Source organism: Theobroma cacao, chromosome 8 (genome assembly GCF_000208745.1).
Source record: "Theobroma cacao cultivar B97-61/B2 chromosome 8, Criollo_cocoa_genome_V2, whole genome shotgun sequence".
In the NCBI taxonomy this organism is placed as follows: Eukaryota; Viridiplantae; Streptophyta; class Magnoliopsida; order Malvales; family Malvaceae; genus Theobroma; species Theobroma cacao.
In genome coordinates, this window is record NC_030857.1 from 9,107,965 (window position 1) to 9,128,219 (window position 20,255).

The 20,255-nt window shown below is 33.1% G+C and overlaps 1 long non-coding RNA gene across 2 annotated transcripts; it reads left to right on the plus strand.

Annotated features, from left to right (window-relative positions):
* On the plus strand, positions 4,935–7,948 carry LOC108663084. 2 transcript variants are annotated; one of them, XR_001929009.1, is made up of 3 exons: positions 4,935–4,972; positions 5,655–5,735; positions 7,324–7,948. It is a non-coding gene; the product is annotated as an uncharacterized LOC108663084 (long non-coding RNA). The 2 variants fall into 2 exon arrangements; XR_001929010.1 differs by lacking the exons at positions 4,935–4,972; positions 5,655–5,735 and adding an exon at positions 6,638–6,674.

The following is a 20,255-nucleotide window of genomic DNA, read 5'->3' on the forward strand; positions in this document are numbered from 1 at the left end:
GTTTATTAGTTTAATTTTTCTCTCTAATAATTTTAAATTTAATTGTTTGGATAAGATTAAGGTGTTACAATTTTTGTAGTTAATAGTAAGAAGTAATTCAATTTACTGTGGGATCGACACTTTACTCATTACTATATTATCGTTGCGATAGGTATACTTGTTTGGGTAGAAAATTGAACAACATGAATCCATTGTTGCCTTCCAATTTTTATCAACTTGTGCTTTTGCAAAATTGGCAAGACCTGTAATTGCTAAGCTGTATCTGTTGTATATATCTTGTAGTGATATTGTGCCTCTAACTGCCAAACTTTCATCCTCCAACAAAGGTGTCAATATGGGCTGGCCCGACCCAGCCCAGCCTAAAACACTATGGGCTGGGAAAATATGGGCTAGGTTTGGCCAACCCATTTTTTACATGGGTTGTCAAAACTCCAACCCAACCCACCCCTTGCTAGCTCATAAGCTGAGCTAGGCTAGCCCATTTCTTTTTTTTCAAAAAAAAAAAAAATTCATTTTCACAATTTTATCTAACAAACTCCTTATCAATAAAATTGTTCTAAGATTCAATCCATAAATTGAATAATAAAAACGTGTTACAAACAAATATATTACACTAAAGTTAAATAAGCAAATAAATTACATCAAACATAAATAAAGTTTCAATCTTTAACACAAACTACAATCCCATCAACATAAGTACATAACCATATAAATAAAGGCTTCAAGACTTATTTATGTCCTCTTCAATCTTTATCCTCAAGCAAAACATTTTAATCTTGTTTGGATAGTAATTATGTCTCAAGATCTGAATCATTATCATCTAATATTCATTGCCATAAAAGAAAAAGAGATATTGAGTTTCAATCTTAACTAAAATTATTAATTTGACAAGCAAAGGTTGAAGACATTGAAATATATAAAATAAACAATACTATCAGCAGTTAAAGAAAAGCCATGCAAACAATGTTTCGTGCAAACAAGCATTTGAACAATTTCATGGCAGGAGGAACTTCTAAACTTGGTGAGAACATGGCCACCAATACTAAAAGCATACCATGATGCTACCGTAGTAATCAGAATGCTTAATACATCCCATGCCATACTAAAAAGATCAAGAAAGCGCATAGCATTGTCTTTCCAATAATTAAGCACATCCAAGTCTTCAAAAACTTCATAATCAAGCTTTGCTTTATATAAATAAACATCCAACTCAAACTTTCCAGCAATAGAAATTGTTTCATTTTGAAACATTTTAAACTCCTACAAGTTTTAACTACATAGACAAAAAAAAAGCAATTATCAAAACATAATTAAAGTAACATAAATTCTCATGCAATAAAATGTTAGAAAGACACAAAACTTACACTAAAGATCTTTGATCCCTTGGGTTTAGTTTCCCTTTTGGCTTGCTGAGGCAAATTACTCATTGAATAAGAAGAAATACTTGATGCGCAAGTGTTGCTTGCATATTCTTCAAAGAGCTTGTATAACTTTTTCTTCACATTTATAACTTTCCATGAGAAGTAGAAACATCAATCTTAGAATAGCAAATTTTAAGAAATCAAGCTTCATCCTTAGGTCAAGAATAGCTCCAAATGCAAACAGTGCACTATAATCCTTCCAATACTTGTCAAATTTCATTTTCATCATTTGAAACATATCCTTAATAATCTAATCTTCAACATGAAAATTCTCATTTACAATGGATTCAATGTTCCAAACCTGCAAGAAATACAAATTGGAAGTTGGATGAGATGACTGGATATCAAGTTTGTGGTTTCATAAAAGGGCTCCACAAATTCACAAATTATCATTGCTCTTCCATTACTAATTGGATGGATTATATTTATAAGTTCTATCAACAAATTGGAGGCTAGCAAAAGGTTTTTGATATTTGATTGCACTTTTAAGTATCAAATATGCTAAATTCCATCTAGTTGACACATCTAAATGTAACCCAATACCTACATCAATGCTAACTTGTTGAACACATTCTTGAAACTTTTTCATCATCCCATCCGATGCCTTGACATATTTCACACTCTCTTTAATTTTAAATAATGTTTCATTTACTACTTTCAAGCCTTCTTAAACAATAAGATTAATATATGTGCATAACAATGCACATGATAGAATTCACCATCACAATCAAGCTATTTTGGAAATGAATATGGCTTTTCAAGGTAGCTTGCATGTTATCCTTAGCATAAGCATTATCTAAAGTAAGAGAGAAAAACTTTTTATCGATTCCCCATTTTTTCAAACAATCAAACATAGTGGTAGCTAATTCAACTCCAGTGTGTGGAAAAGGCATACGATAAAAGTTAAGTAACTTGCTACATAACTTTCAATTTTCATTAACAAAATGAGCAGTCAAACAAATATAGCCTTCAGAAGTAGATGCTGTCCATACATTAAAAGTTAAACAAATTTATCAAGTACCTTGGGTATGGCTAGTTTAAGTTTCTCTTTTTCTTTCAAATGAATCTTCTGGACATCAGGTACAACAGTGTTTCTAGAATGCATCACTACATCCGTATTTACATACTTAGCCCAAGCTTTAATCTTATCATATTCAACAAAAGCATAAGGCAAGTCATGCTTAATTATGGCTTCAACAAGCATGTCACGTGAAATCTTAGGGTGAAATTTTCTAGCCCTTACTTTCCCTTCATGATCCATAAGCATTTGATGTGGATTAAGATATGAAATGAATTTACAAGTTTTAATGTGACAACGCAAATGTGAAGTGCCATAATTAGAGCCACTAGGTTTAAGGCCAACCTTATACTTCGTTTTGCAATTGTTACAAGTTGCCCTTTCCACTCTATCTTGCTTTTTGTCTATTTTAGTGAAATAACTCCAAAACATTTAAAGTTTCTTTTTGGCCTTCTTACTCAATGTTCAAATTCAAATATATGTTGTTGGGAGGGAATATTATCTTCATTCAAAATTTTCACATCATCACCTAAATTTACACGATTTTCAACTGATTGATCTATCACCATCACCTTCAAATAACATAAACATGAATAACAAAGATAAAATATTTACACCAACAAACAACAATATTTATTGAAATAGATATTATATATATGCCTTGGAAATGGACTATTTCAAGTTGCTTAAAGAAAATGATTTTAACATGATTCTTTATTACAAAACTACCCTGATTATATTTTGTGCTTTTCTTCCTTGCCTTTCCTTAGAAACAGCCTACGTATAAATAACAAAATTAGAGATGGAAGATAATAAGTTAATAACAGATATAAGGAGATGATGTAAATTGATCACTTCAAGAGATCTACCTCAATTCTAAAGAGATAATGTAAGAGAAATAAATGCTAAGGTGATACTTTGATAAAAGGAAAGTTATGTATGGAATTGTTACAACTAAAATTTTTAAGATACTAAAATCATACTAAGAAAAATGTTTAAAATTCCATTAAAATTAAATGTCAAAAAATATGTAATTTCGATATCCCTATGACTGACACAAATTCAAAACTGTTTAATTGAGGTTTTTGCAAAGTAATATGTGATTTTGTATAGAAATTTCACATCTATTAAGTGTAAAGTAGATAATGACATAGGAGAAAGGGTAGCTTAGTCAAATGATGAGGAAAAAAATTAAAATAACATTGCCTGAATGCATTAAGTATATTTTAACTAAATTGTATTTAATTGAAGATATTCTATCAAAAGTAACCTTTAAACTAAGAAACTATACGCATTGAAAAATTACTTATCCTCTCTCTAACAACACCAAATATTCCATAGTTAACCTTTAAAACCAACAAAAACAAATACTACACTTTAATGAATTAAGTTTACTAAAGCACTTCTTTTGTACCCCCATACAATTGATTCAAAGTTCCTTTTTCCTTCAAGTTTCCTTTACTTTCTCGGTAACTTAATAGGAAATGAACCAATTTACAAAAAGAAAAAGATAATTCATGGAAATTAATGAACATGAAATCTTAAACCAGTAAACAACCCTAGATCCAATCATTAGAAGCTAAAGAATCATAAAATTATCCAAAGATTCCAAGCAAAAACCATTAAATCCATTGAGAAAAAAAAACCATTAAATTTATTAATCAAGAAGTAATAACTCTGTTCCATAGAGTTATTTTTAACACATTTTAGAGACTTTAGTGGCTAGATTCTTGAGTTTAGGATCAGATTTTAACCCTTTTTAGCTATGTTTCTAGTGTAAGTTATATTTTATATTTGTCAAGCCTTGCTCTACAATATGTTTATTATGTCATTCTTACATAAGAATGCATGTTTGCTTACTTGGGTACCTCGAAAATTGTTAAAGGACGGCAATGTACCAAATGGTACAATTAAGTTGAATTAAGCCTCGAACTAGTCCAAATAGAGATTTTAAGATGAAATTGAGAATTTTAAAACCTCAGAATGATTTAAAATGGTGATTCGGAGTTTCAGGACCAATTTGGAGTCAAATTAGAATTTTCATGACTTAGGGGCAAAATGGTCATTTTGCCACCTGAGGTTAAGATGTGAGTGTTGGATGAAATTTTTGACTAAGATTGATCATTTGGAGTATAATTTGAGTTTGAGAGGTGAAAAATTTTAATTTCGGCATTTTTCGAAGCATAAAGGGTAAAATAGTCATTTTGTCACTTAGGGGAAAAATTATAATTTTACACCACCCAACACTTGTCCAGCACATGAATTTCACCCATTATTGTTATGGATAATTGAGGAATTTTAAATGGTGGAGAGAGATTACTTAATGGGTAAGTATGACACATGGACTAATGGAATGGTGACACATGTCAAATTTTCATCCATTTATTATTTGGCTTTAAAAATCAGCCCATAACCCTCCCAACTCATTTCTCTTGGCCGGCCAAAGGAAGAAAAGGGAAGAAAAGAAGAACAAAAACCTAGCTAAGAAATTCAAGAGAAATTCACAAAATTTCAAAGAATCAAGTGACAAAAGGTAAGATTTTTCAATTCTAGCGTGTGATCTACCTTTCCTATGCATTCTTTTTCACTTTCCATGGTTGAGAATCAAGTTTGAATGAGGATACCCTTGCTAGCCGGACATGGGGGGAGGAGTTTTGAACTTTGATTTGGTTAGATTTCAATATATTCTAGTGTTTTTAGTTAGTTAGTGATGTGTAGCATGAAAAACAAACAAAAAAAATTCACTTCCTCCCATCACCCATCATTGGCTGAATCTTCCATGTAGAGTGTGGATGGTGGATTTGATTTTATTTCAAGTGAAATGGTTAGAAAATAATGAATTACAGTGAGAAAATCAAGTAGGAAAAATCATAGTATTGATGCACCCACCATGGCCGAATTTTTCAAGAGAAAATGTGAGGATGATTTTGCCACATTTCAAGTTATTTAAATTGTGTTTAATGATTTGGAGTATTGGGAGAGAAATGGAATTGTTTGGAGTTGAATTGGACGTATTGGCCAATTAATCGGAAGATAGATCGAATTTGGCCAATACCATTTTATTTAGGTACACAATTGAATTTATATTGAACACCGTATTTAGATAGTTATCCGAGTATTTCACATCCCATTTCATGCATTAGTATAGAGCCTGAATTGGTTTTACATCGGTTTAGTACAAATGTAGCAAATTGCTTATTGTGCATTATGTCTAGGTGGTGAGCATTCTGGCAAAAGTAAAGAGGTAGTATCCGAGGATCCAGAATTAGAGTATCCCGAATTCGATTCCCATTACTGTGAGTAACCTTATCATCATTTAATTATCTAAAGTGGTCTTTTTATTTGATTTTGTGAATTTTATAGAAAATGAGTTTAAATGGTTAATTTTCATGTTTTATAAACAAAATGTGTTTAAATGAAATGATTTTATAAATTGTCTTGAAATTGAATGATGGCTTTGAAAATAGAGTAATTAGAGACCACTTGATGTGTTGTAAATTTATGGTTCTAATTGATTGGCTTATGACAATATTGGCATGAATGGTTGAATTGGTAAATGTGCTGAAAATGTATGAACTGTTAATTTACCTTGAAAGGCTGTAAAATAAAATAATTGCCATGTCATGCTATCGTAAATTTTATTATATGGTGGGTTTAGCTTGCTGTAGTGGGCGAGTTCTGTGGATTAGCCTTTTTGAGGGGCACGAAATCCCGTTATATTCTTACCTCAGTTGGGGAGGCGCGTAGGGTAACTCCCGAGGTAAAACTTTAGAGTTCACTTCATGCCAAACCATCATGTGAGGGTGAACTCAGCCAACGCCAAGGAACGACTATGTTTTCAAAATAAAAACATGATTTATGCGTAGATGACTTTTTCACAGCCTTGGCGGATTCGGTTGGGATGGCCCTAGGCCAAGGTATCCTTGACAACTGAGTATGAGAATGATTTTGGCACAAGCTAAGCTTTTCAGGAAATCATAAGCCTCACTGTTTATTTGGGTGAAATGAATATATTTTATCTTATTAAAATGAGTTCGAAATGTTGTGAATCATTTTTATGCCAATCTATGTTATCTGTCTCCATTACTCAGTTTTAGATATTTTGGATAGTATTTGTTTACTTACTGGGATTCTATAATCTCATCACCCTTTTTTTCACCCATTTCAGGCTCAGGATAGTCGATAGATAGCTCATTTCGTTGAGGGCTACAGTTGGACTTGCATCCTCAAAAACTGTAGGTTCACAGCCTTCATTACTTTTAGTCATTCGAGGGCCCACATGTCACTGTTAAATGTTTTAAATACCTGGCTGCGTGTGCTACTGTATGTAGGAATTTATTTTGCTTTTACGCTGTAAAAATTATTTACATAGCGTTCTATAAAAATTGTTTTATGAAAAAAATTAGAATATTTTATTCATTATTTTTATTTTATTCCATTAGCTATAATTTCACTTTAAATGAATGTTTTAGATATCTAAACTTATTTTTGGTTATGAAATGTGTAAATTTCTCTCATATGCTACATTTTAGCTAGTTTCAAAATTTTTTAAAAAAATGACCAAAATACCCTTGTGTAGTTGAAACTTCTCTTTGACTGTTTTTAAATTGAAATTGGTTCATATCACTTTAAAACATGATTTCAGTAACTAATACTCACAGGGGAACCGAGAAACTGATGTTAAGCCTTGTGAGGTTTCGATTGGCATTCCGGGTAATGAATGTCTATCGGGACATCGCGACGGTTGTTACGGGCTCGATGGGAGTTCCGGGTCGTGACAATATTGATCAGTTAACTTAGTTGTTTTTAGTTTAATTTTGCTTTAATTTATCTCAATTTACTTTAGAAAAAGTTATTGTTGATTTTTCTCATGGTTTTGTGTAGAATATGATGAGCAAGATGAAAGGAAGAGATGATAGCGAAGGTGAGGAGAAAGTGTCACTCGTACATGTTGCAGTAATTTGAAGATAGCTTGAGCTGTAGAACTTCAATTAAGGTGATTTTTGATTCATTGGAAAGATAAGAGAATGGAATACAACTTTCATGTTTATCAATTGGCTCAATTTGGAATAAATAAAGGCAAACATCATGTTCAAAATTGGTGGGCAAATGTAGTTTTGCACTAAAGTAACATGGTTGGAGTGCCAAAGGCTCATGGCCACGGCGTTGCAAGTGTTACCACAATGGTAGTGAACTATGGCTGCGACGCTGCGTATTGAGGTTGCATCATAAAAAAACTCGAGAGTATAGTGTTGTGGTGCGGAAAGAGTAGCGTCACGGCACTCCCAATGCAGATCACAATGTCGTAGTGCCACCAACTTTCCAAAATTGAAAATTTCAACAAAAAATTAGAAAGTAGGGTGTTTTGGACATATTTAGTTCTTATTTTGAGAGCATTAAATAGAGAGGACGTCAGTAACTTTATAGAGATTTGGAGCCAAGAACAAAATAAGAAAATAAGAGAATTTGAGAGAGATTTGCAATTAATCAAGCTTCAACATTAGTTTAATTCGCTTTTTTTGTGTTATTCTTAATTCTTGTTTTGAACTCATGGATATAATTCTTTGGATTGTGTTTTATTTTAATATCATTTACTAATTTGCTTATTTAGGATTGTGGTGGATTTCAACATGTAGTTTGAATATCAGTTTCTCTTTTATTTATCATGAATGGGTATAGTTTTGCTTATTCAAATATGTTCTGAATGCTTTTTATTTCTTGACTAACAATTAACTGATTTGTGAATCTAATTGAGACTTGATAAAAAGATTTTAGATTGGACTAAACTTGAATAGTGTATGTTCGCGTTACTTAGGTGATCTGATTCACAATTCGGGTAGACATACACCAATTGCCATATATAACCACATTAGGACACTTGTTTAATGAACTTAATTTAATTAATTTCTATAGACATATAGTGAACTAATTAAGTTACGTATTTGTACAAGTTACTCGTTCGAGACTTGTCCATATCTTTGGATTATAGATTAGTAAAATTACCTAAAAAAGATAAATAACAAAAAAAGCTGGTATCAGATAAAATGTTGAATGAACCTATAATCTTAGGTTATTAATATACTAATTTTCTCAACTTATTTACTTTGTTAGCTTATTTAGTGTTGATTTTTAATTGTTTTTGATTAGTTTTTCTTCAATTTTCAAATTACTTAAATAAGATTAATTTGTTTTATAATTTTAGTATTTAGTTCTGAAATTGACTTCTTTCTTCACCCAACTTAGCCTAACTTCAAAACCCTATAAAAACAACCTTTAAGAGGACTTTGAGGAAAACAAAACACCAGATTGGGAGCTGAGACTTAAGCCACAAAGTCATTGAAGATAAAAAGAATTTGAAGGATTCAAGGAGATTTGGAGATTAAGAATACAATGCTTGTTTTTTTCTATCTTTTTATCTTTTTGTTATTCTCTTACTCTTTTGGTTTTGTTTTTAATCTTTAAATCTTATTCAATGAGGATGTGTGACTTTATGAGGAACTAAAGCTTTTAATCTAATATTATGATTGAACTCAATATGTAGTCTGAATTATTTATCTCTCTTTTACTTATGTGTGATGGATTTAAGTTGTTTATTTTATTCTGTTCTTAATGCTTCTAGTTGATTGGCCACCAATTAGATTGAATTGGAAACCTAGGTTAAACCTTGATAAAAGAGATTTAAGTAGACCTTGAATAGAATAGTGCATGATTGAATGCAACTAGTTGATTAAGTGGTTTGATTTGCATATAGGGTAGACATACACGTAGAAGCCATACATAGCCAGGATTAGAGCACGAACTTAATAAATCTTTCTTCAATTTAATTTGCATAAACATACAGTAAGCTAATTAGGAGAGATATTTTTATGAGAAACTCAACAAAGACTTATGAATAATTTAGGACTCTAAGTTAGCAATGTAATCCATTAAACTAAGTTAAAAGAGAGAGCCAATAATTAGATGAAGTATTGAAAGACATCATAATCTTAAGTCTAAAAGTCAATCGAATTTAATAAAATACTTTTGTTGGTTAATTTAGATTAGTTTTAGTTTTTAGTTTGTTAAAAATATTTTTTCTATTTAATTTAACTTTTAATTGTTTGGATAAGATTAGGGTGTTATAATTTTAGTAATTAATAATTAGGAATTAATTCAATTCTTCATGGGAATTAATTCTACTTTCTATTATAATCAACAACAGCTAGCTAACCTAAACTACATAGGTTTTGATCAGCTCTAGGTGCCAAGAAAACATCAGTTATGTATTTAATACAAAAAGGTATTTTTCAATAGCCATAGTTCCTTTACCACTGATTTTCAAGTAAACTCCATTCCCAATCTTGATTCGAGCTCTGAAGCTTCTATCAAGTTCTGAAAACAATTTGTCATTACTAGTAAGATGGTTAGAACAACCACTATCCAGCAACCACGTATTTTTTTCATCTGCATCACTCTCTTGTTTAGCCATGAACAACATTTCCTCAATTTCATCTGTCTGTTTAGCCATAATAGCTTTGTTTTCTGCATCTTTTCTCTATGCTTTATAGACTTTTTTCACATGACTAAGCTACTCACAAGCTCTGCATTTCATGGTGGGTCTATATCAATAGTATTTAGGAATGTGATTCTTTTTCTTGCAATGGGTCAAGGAGCATAATTATAATTCTGCTTTCCTTGCACACCATCACTAGTCTTTCCTTTAACTTCATGCTTTCTAGATCCTTCACCTTTGACTTTCAAGCCTTTGGTTCTAGCAACCAAATCATTTTCAACAATGTTTTCTGATTTGAAAGCTTTTGTTTGCTTTTGAGCTAAAAGAGCATTAATTAACTCTATAGTGGAGATCTTGGTAAGATCTTTTGAATTTTTCAGTGATGAAATTTTAACCTCAAATTTTTCTAGTAAACTGACCAGAATTTTGTTTGCAACCTTTCTGTTAAATATCTCTTCTCCAAGGAGTCTCAGTTGATTTAATAGCTTCATCACCTTATCTTCTTGAATATGCTCTTTTTCCTTCATCCTTGGTAACTCAAATTGTCTAGATAGATTTAACGCTTGCATTTGCCTAGTCTGATCACTTCCTTGATACTCCTCTTTCAATGTATCCCATACTTGTTTAGGGTAATCAAAATTCATTATCTTAGCAAATATAGTTTCTGACACAGCAGAATGAAGGCAAGAGAGTGCCTTATATTGTTTGGCTACTTTTTCACTATGCTATTTAATTTGTACCAAAATGGAATTGGCATGCCTTTGCACAAGAGGTTCACCACTAATTTCAACTATTTCTCACAAATCAAAAGCTTTTAGATAAGCTCTCATTTTAACTGCCTAGAAAGGATAGTTTGTACTTGAGAAAATGGGAGGTGTTGAAGTGCTGAAGTTTTTTGTTGCCATTTGAGTTATAAATTTCCTCGGTTAAGAAAAAAATCAAAGATAATGAAAGAGTCATAAGTCTTTTAAGAAGAATAGCTCTAATACCATGTTGAGATTTTCAAAAAAATACTTTGAAAGATGAACAAAATGATTATCTAGGAAGAAGAAGAAAAGAACAGAAATGAGAGGTTTCAATATCTGGAAATTAAAAGATTCTCACACTCTTCATTATGTCATTTCTAGCATTGTATATTTTTTACAAAAAAAAAAACCAACTAAGGCGTGTAGATGTGGCCTTTAGAAATAAAATCCGAAAACATTGAAGCACTAAAATTGAAGTGACATTTTTAGTGCTGAATGCCATAGTCCTCGCGTGGACGTGAATCTCGTATCGAGGTAAAAAGGCCAAAGTGTCAAAGCCCAAGCGATACAAGGGGCCTGAGATGTTAAGGAGTTGGAGAATTTTCTTTTTGATATTGAACAATATTTTTGAGCTGTGATCATAGAGTCGGAGGAGGACAAAGTGGTGATGGCTTCAATGTATCTTGCTGGGGGCATGAAATTATGGTGGCATTCCAAATTCATTGATGGTAAGTGCCACATCAACACTTGGGCAGACCTCCAGTAAGAACTCAAGAATCAGTTTTTCTTTGAGAATGTTGAGTATATGGCACTGTGGAAGCTACGAGAGCTGTCACAAATGGGATCAATATAGGAGCTCTTGAGGAACTTCTCTACTCTAATGCTAGATATCAAGGATATAACGAAAAAGAATAAACTATTTTATTTCCTTGAGTGTCTAAAATCATGGGTGAGGATGAAGTTACAGCGATAGAATATAAAGGATGTGACTTCGACAATAGCGACTATCAAACACCTTATTATTTATAGTGAAAACTTTAACAAAAGGAAGGACCATCCATCTAGAACTAGCAACTCTAGCTCAAATAGTGGGGTGAAATTTCTAAGAGTTAGTATACCCTTGAGTGGGGGAGGCGACATGAGACCATCTGTTAGAGACTCACCCCAACCGAAAAAAAACAAGTTGTGGAACTTCAAGCCATAACCTCTAATATTTTGTTTTTTTATGCAATCGAGTTGTTGATTGTCCTCACCTAGCAACTCTCATGCAATATGCATTACCAATGTTGAGACACTTCCACCCCACATCTTAGTTGAAGAAGTTGAGGAAAAGAGGGCACAAATGGTTCAATTCATTTCCTTAGCGCCTTACAAGCGTAATTAGAAAAGATGAAAAAGGATCCCCAACGAAGTCTAATGTATATAGAGGTGTTGTTGAATGAGAAACGAACCAAAGCCATGCTTGATATGAGGGCCTCAAACACCTTCATTACCTTGGGAGAGTAAAGAGGTGAGGTCTAAAGGTTGAGAAAGATTTTGGACAAATGAAAGCAATTAACTTACCAGCCTCCATTATTATGGAGAATTCAAAAAATGTGAAGATCAAGATCGGCTCTTGGGAAAAGAGCATAAATTTAATTGTAGCTGCTATAAATGACTTTGACTTTGTCAATGGCTTAGATTCCATGCTAAAGGCATAAGCCATTCCATTTCGTGCGACTAACTACTTGATGTTTTTTGAAAGACAACCATGTGTGGTACTAGATACAATTCTACTAAGAGTGGGAAGAAGGTTATATCAGCTATTCACTTCAAAAAGGGGATTAAAAGAGGAGAATCATTTTATGTGGTAGTGCTGATCTACAAAAGTGGAGAAAGCCATGATGTAGTTCTTGTAGGAGTAAAGTTAGTTTTGGAAGAATTCAAGGACATGATACTAGAGCAATTACCTAAAGCATTACTACCCCGACGAGCAATTAATCATGAGATGAAACTACTTTTAGGAGTCAAACCTCTAGCAAAGGGGCTATATAAGATGGCTCCCCTAGAGCTAGTGGAGCTAAAGAAGCAACTTGATGAGTTGATACAAGCCGAATTTATTCGACCTTCAAAAGCACCTTTTGGGGCACCAGTACTATTTCAAAAGAAGCAAGATGAAAGTTTATGATTGTGTGTGGACTATCGAGCTTTGAGCAAGGTCACAATACGAAACAAATATCTTATTCCTCTAATAGTAGATCTGTTTGACCAGTTGAGTTGTGTAAAGTATTTCTCCAAGTTAGATCTTAAGTCTGAAGATCATTAAGTTAGAATTGCTGATGGGGATGAACCGAAAACCACTTGTGTCAAACAGTATGATGCATTTGAATTTCTTGTTATGCCTTTTAGTCTAACCAATGCTCCTATCACATTTTGTACATTGATGAATCAGGTCTTTTAGGACTACTTGGACAAGTTTATGGTAATCAACTTGGATGACATTGAAATATATAGCTCAACACTGGAAGAGCATCAAAAACATTTGCAAAAGGTGTTTCAAAGGCTTTGGGACAACCAGTTGTATGTGAAGAGAGAGAAGTGCACTTTTACGCAAACCTAAATTCAGTTTTGAGGCCATATTGAGCAAGGTCACATTCAGATGGACATGTAAAAGGTGAAGGCCATTAAAGAGTGGGTGACCCCTAAGAATACAACTAAACTTCACTTATTCTTGGGGCTAGCCAATTATTACAAAATATTTGTGGAGGCTATTCAAAAAAGATGATGGTACTCATGAAATTGCTGAAAAAGGGGTAGAGGTGGAGTTAGACACCATAATACCAAGTAACTTTCGAAGGCCTGAAAGAGGTAATGATGACAGACCCTGTTTTAGCCCTCCCAAACATTGAAAAGCCTTTTAAGGTATAGACAGATACGTCAAACTTTGCTCTTGGGGAATATTGTTACAAGAAGAACACCTAGTTATGTTTGAGAGTCATAAACTTAACGAAGTTGAGAGAAAATACACTACACAAAAGAAAGAACTACTAACAGTGATTCATTGTCTACAAGTGTGGTGACAGTACTTTTTAGGATCTCAATTTGTGGTTATGACTGACACTACCGCTGTAAGCCATTTTCTCACATAGCCAAAACTTACAGCTAAGAAAGTGAGATGGCAGGAGTTTCTGACAAAGTTTAATTTCTCCATTAAGCACAAAGCCGGAAGGACTAATCGTGTAGCAAACACCTTCAATAGAAAAGTCGAGTTCGTTGCTCTCAGAGTGATCATGCCAATGATAGCCAACAAAGTGACCATAGATATCTGTAATCTTGTTGAAGAAAACTTGCATCGAGATCCCCAAGAAATTGCCATGATGAAATTGGTGGAGAATGGAAAGTCAAAATACTTTTAGGTGGAAAATGGACTAATACTAACAAAAAGACCACACATATTTGTTCCAAGAGCGGGAGAGTTAAGGCAGAAGTTTACGCAGGAATGTCATGACACCTTTTGAGCAAGACACCTAGGTTAGCAGCAGACCCTTGCACTACTGTAATAAGATTACCATTGGCCTCATATGCAGCATGATGTGATGGATTATACCAAACCATGCCTCATTTGTCAACAAGACAAATTGAATAGATAAACATCTACAAGAATGCTTGAACCTCTATCAATGTTGACCAAACTGTGGGAAAGTATTTCTCTAGACTTCATAGTATGACTTCCTAAAGTGGGAGATATGATAGCTATCTTGGTAGTGGTGGACCATTTCTCCAACTACACAACATTCATCTCGGTGCAGAAGTTTGGTTCTGCACAAGAAATGACTCGTACGATTTTTAAACATGTAGTAAAATACTAGTGTGATCCTAAGAGCATTATTAATGACAGGGATCCAAGATTTACTAGTTTCTTCTAAAAGGACCTTTTCAAACTATTGAGGTCAAAACTCAACATATATTTCAATTATCACCCATAAACAGCTGGACAGAATGTTTCAACGAGTTTCTAAAGAATATCTAAGACCTGTTAGATGTGGCTCAATTATATTTCAATTTGTAGAAAAACTTAGCCACTAATAAAACCCCTTTCAAAGTCATCACCTGATAGTAACATAGACTTTTCTGTACCTTAATAGGATCGTATAGCAATAAGAGTCCCCAACTGTTCAAATTTGCTAAGGAGTAGAGAAAAAAAACTGAAATTGTCAAAGCTTATTTAGAGAAAGCCTCCAGCCAAATGAAGAAGTGGGCAGATAAAGGTTAAAGGGAGCAACACTTTACAACTTCAATTCTTAAAGAAGAGAGATCGAAGGCTAGTATGGAAGTATGAAGGTCCAATACCGATTATGGCTAAGGTGGGGAAGACTTCTTACAAGATTGATTTGCCCAAGTGGATGAAGGTGCACATCGTGTTTCACGTCAACAACCTAAAGTCATTAGATGTAGATCCAGCAAATGAAAGTAGGAGTCAAGCCATGAGAGTCGCCATTAATACCAAACCACCATCACAGCACAAAGTAAAAGAGATTTTGGCAGGGATGACAACGATAATCAATCGATGACCAACACAAGAGCATTTGGTGAAATAGGAAGGTTTAGGGCTAGTTGAAATCATTTGGGAGAAGAAAGCCTATTTCCATGCCTTCAAGTAGAAGATTGAAGAATTCTAAACCAACCAGTTAACAAGGTTGTTGACAGATTGAGTGGGGGAGGATGTCATGAGCCAACCTTTTATAGGGCTATGACAAGGTAGAATTCCTTAAGAGATTAAGTCTTTTGTACCTTTAAGGGAGATGTCCCCCTTTCAAACATTGTATTGGCACTTGATGACATCTCTGAAATACTTGTTTAATCTTTAAGGAGGTAGACCTTTTAGAAAAGGAATGTGCCCATCTCAAGCATTGTAATGGCTATTAATGAAATACATGCCAAATCTCATAAACTCTTACAAGAGGTGAGCAGTCGACAGGTTGTTGGGTTGTCTCACTGGTTCAAGTGCGTTTGTAGCTAACCATCTAGGGCTGTTCCTATAGCCCGACAATTATGTGTTCCTTCTTTTGGTCTCTTTGTACTTATTTGCAGTATTAATAAAACATTTTCTTTTATATAACACCAATGGTTGCATATATGGCATTTGGTATGCCCTTTTGATTTTTATATTGATTTCCATGACTTTACTCCTGGCTATTATTCATGTTGTTCAAATATAATCAAGCAATTGACTGGCTTGAGTGGAAACGTCCACTTAAAAGTCATACAAACTATCGTGTGCTTAAACGAAGAGGGTGTAGACTGTGACAGTTGGTATCATAGCGAACTCTAAGTATTAATGATGTGCCATTAAGGACAGTGAGCCCTTGTTGAAGTGGGGTAGGATGTCATGGCCTCGCAGGGACGTGAATCCCACATTGTGGAGATAATGCTTCTTACAGGTAAAGCCACAAAGTCCTAAATAAAAAACAAACTCCTAGTAGGGAGTAAGGGAAGATGTCATGATCTTAGAGAGGGGAGCCATGAATCTCACATGGGCTATATCCTAGAGTGATACTGGGCTTATAAGGGTTCACACCACCTTCAACTTGTAAGGCACCTTTTATGGGACAAAACCGTGAGGCTAATGAGCCAAAGCAGACAATACCTCACATGGGTTAATGTTGATAGTGACAGTTGGTATCAAAGCGGACTTTGAGTATTAGCAATGTGCCACTGAGGATAGTGAGCTCTTGTTGAAGTGGTGGAGGATGTCACTGTTGGGATTCGACCTCATGTTCAAATATGAAAATAATCAATAAATTAAAAATATAACATAACAAAATAATAAACTAGCATTTAATTAGAGAAGCAGTCTAATCCCATAGGATCAATGTTTATGTTTTTCATGTAATTTTTTAATTTAATTATAAACATTCATAAGTTTAAGAGTTCCATACCTTACTCTAGATATTGTGATCAAGAGCCAATTAAATCAAAATCTTTATTTCTTCATCTTTAGGATTTGTCAAATCTTCAGCCACCAAAGTGTTTAGCCTTTAACAATAATCCACATAGTGACCGAATAAGACCTTCTCAAAGGTAGGATTTTACTTGTACTAGCAAGTTTCGTTTCTAAAAAAAAAAGACCAAAAATTCTTGTTTTTATGAAAATGGCTGAGAAGTGGCTGAAGGCTTAGAGTTTTAGTTTGCTAACATAACATATTTATATAGCCAAACTAAGTTGTAACCCTAAATACAACAGTTGTATTTTAATTTAATTAAGTTTCTGTGAGCTTAATTAATTTTTCACTTTATTTTGATCCTTTTCAATTAAGTCTAACTTAAATAATTATCCTTATTTAATCTTAATCACATCACTTAATGTGTGTGGCCCATTAGGCTTCCAACATGTTGACAATAAATATAAATCCTAATCAAATATTAATTTAATAATTGATTTATATTTATAGATCATGAGCGGCATCTAGCAATACATTATGGTCACTCAAATGTTAGAGAGTTAATTAAAGAATTTGATAAACCCCTTTAGTGATAAGCCTTTCAATGTAATACGATCCTTTGATCAAATGTCCCAGATATGTCATAAAGCATGGCTTAGTGTCTACTTATGACATTCCATATTAGTTCTCATAATTCATGATTAACCTTATGAATTTAGGAAATTAACTTTCCTCAAATTCATCATGCTTTGGCGAAAGACTTTATACAAGTTAATTAAGAATTGAGAACAAGTGAGATACATCCCCTCATATCACTTGGGGTGATGAATCCTTTCTTGACCACTCATTCACCTTTGCATGCTTTATGACATACCCAAAAGCACCTTATTTAGGCATTTGGTTGCCTTCAAACCCATAGAGGTGAAATCAAAGTATGTCATTCCCTATATAAAATGACCTGGTGTCTCAAGTCCAAGGACTAGTTGCACGACTATCACATGAAAACATATTTCATACGCACTTAAGTGAAATACCAAATGGAGTTCTCATTACGGGTCATGTTCAGTGAACTTGTTTTTTAACAACACCTATATGTTATCCTCAAGTATCCTATCTACTTCAATCTACGAGATCAATTAGTTACTTCTCAAGTAAAGAGACTCAACATGTTCTAGTCTTTAAGTATTGTCGATGCCTTGTCTTGACAATACAATTATCAAGAACAATTTTAGGAATATCACTTTGATGCATAGTGATCTCCTAATTGTAACAACTTTATAATTCTCTTGCAAGGCTTTTATGTTCCGGGTTTCATCCAATTAGTACTTAATAACTCCTTATTATTGCACCAACATGAAGGAAAACCTCTATCACATATAGTTATGTGATTGAATATGCATTACATGACACTATATATTCCTTGACCAATCCAATTGGCATAAGGGCATATATTAATAATCTCCCACTTGCACTTGACTCAATTGCTAATGTATCCAATATCAAACTCTTTTTCACTTCGCAACTGTGTCTCTACTAGGACAACTCAAATTGCAATATTTGGGAATATGTTAATTTACATATTTGACAATCTCCATTGTCATATATCGAAATACTAATTTAGATCACAACGAGACCTTGATTCCATTATTAGGGCTCTTATTGTTAGTTTAATAACTCGGAATCATTTATTGGTTCATTAAACCAATGATCCAAATATCTCTTCTTTTGTAGCCTAAACAAAAGGTTTGTATCCAATTATAGATATAATCATGCAGTTATCTCTTGTTTTGGAACTAGTCCAATACAACTGCTCAATCATGACTTTATGTCACTTTTAACATTTAAGATTCTCTTTATGTTAAATTCCTTTAACATGTCATCTTAAATTCTTTTGTTTAATCCCTTTTAGGCTCTAACTTTTTAGTCCCATTTTGTTTTTCTTAGACTAGCAAATGTAACTTATACACTTTTAATGAGTAACTTATCTTACTCCCATTAACCCCATGATGTGCACAAAATATGTTTATCTTATTCAGTGTATTCAACTATTTTGAATTTATTACATTGAATAAAGATTATTATCCAATCATTCATGTTGAATTATTTAGTAGACTCATCTTATATGAGTAGTGCATCAATATGCATCCCACAAATGGTTTGTATTTATTGGATTCATCTCATGAATTATGCATCCTTATACATCCCATTAAATCAGTCTTTGTGCATAGATCTTATCATTGGATTTCATAATTTCATAACCTTTGACCTTTAAAGTGTCATTAGCTCTCACTATTTCTATCATGTATAGAAATCTTACCAAGTAAACTTATTTACTTTCTTTTGGGGCGTTATATCTGTAACTTTTATGTGTACTTACATATGATAAATCGTTTATTATCGGTTATGAGATGAAATCCTGTCAAAGGTTAGTTCATGTGTTTAATTAGGTTTGGAATGCTTTGTAATTCATCTTTTATGAATTCAATGTGATAATCAATTGTTATTTAGTTCTAAGCAATCTTAATTTAGATATTTTATCTCAATAAGAATGCTCCTTAACTAAATGTGTTTATAATCTTATTACAAATTCATTGAGTTAGGATTGAATTTTATCTAAGTCAACTCATTAATTTCCTTTTTGATTCATAATCAAAAGAAAATAATCTCACAATGATCTTATCATTATGACTTATTATTGATTATCATATATGCAAGGTTCTAAAGAATAAATAATTTAGAACAATTCCAAAATAAAATGAGATCTAATGTAAATATATATATATAAGCTAAGCATTTCATGCTAGCAAAATATAAATCTATGTTTCCTAAACATAAAATAAATATTTAGCCATAGGCCCAAGACCAAAACATCTCATCTTGGCAATCATGCCATAAAAACATTCAATGTTCTAAAATTATTTATTGTTCCACAATCTAATCTAGGTCGACAAGCTTGATCACCATCAACTAAGGTTGTCACCTTCATGATCCTATTCCTCACTACTCCTTGTCATTAGTTCTTTCAATATGTCATACCTATTAAAACCATTAATAAAGAGTACGGTATCATATACCAAGTAGTGAAAAATAAATCATTAATGATTCATACTTGATGTGGAAACTTCCTTTTATTTTTTCCCTTTGATGGATTCAAGATAATCCTTGCAATTGCACTTCCAATGCCTTAGTTTGCCATAGAAATGACATTTGTCATTGTCCTTGTCCTTGTCCTTCTTCACTCCTCCAGTAGGCTTCATACCTTTCGAAGTTGATGCCTTTTCATCCTTGTCTTTCTTAGAAAATTTTCTTTTCTTATTTTTTATTTTTCTTAGAAGAGACAAGATGAATTGAAGGTTTCTCCTTTGCAATGGTGTTCTCAACTTGTGTGAGCATATTCAATAAGCCCAAAAGGTTTACTTTAATCTTGTTCATGTTGAAGTTCAACACAAACTATGAATAACTCTTTAAAAGTGAAGAAAATACAAGGTCTATGCTCAAATCATGATCTGTAACCCAACCCAATTGCTTAAGTCAAGTGATATATCCTATCATTTTAAGTACATGAGGCCTTACTGGGATTCCCTCAAACATCTTACATCAGAACAATTCCCTTGAAATGTCAAATCTTTCTCTGTGACTTTCCTTATCAAACATTTC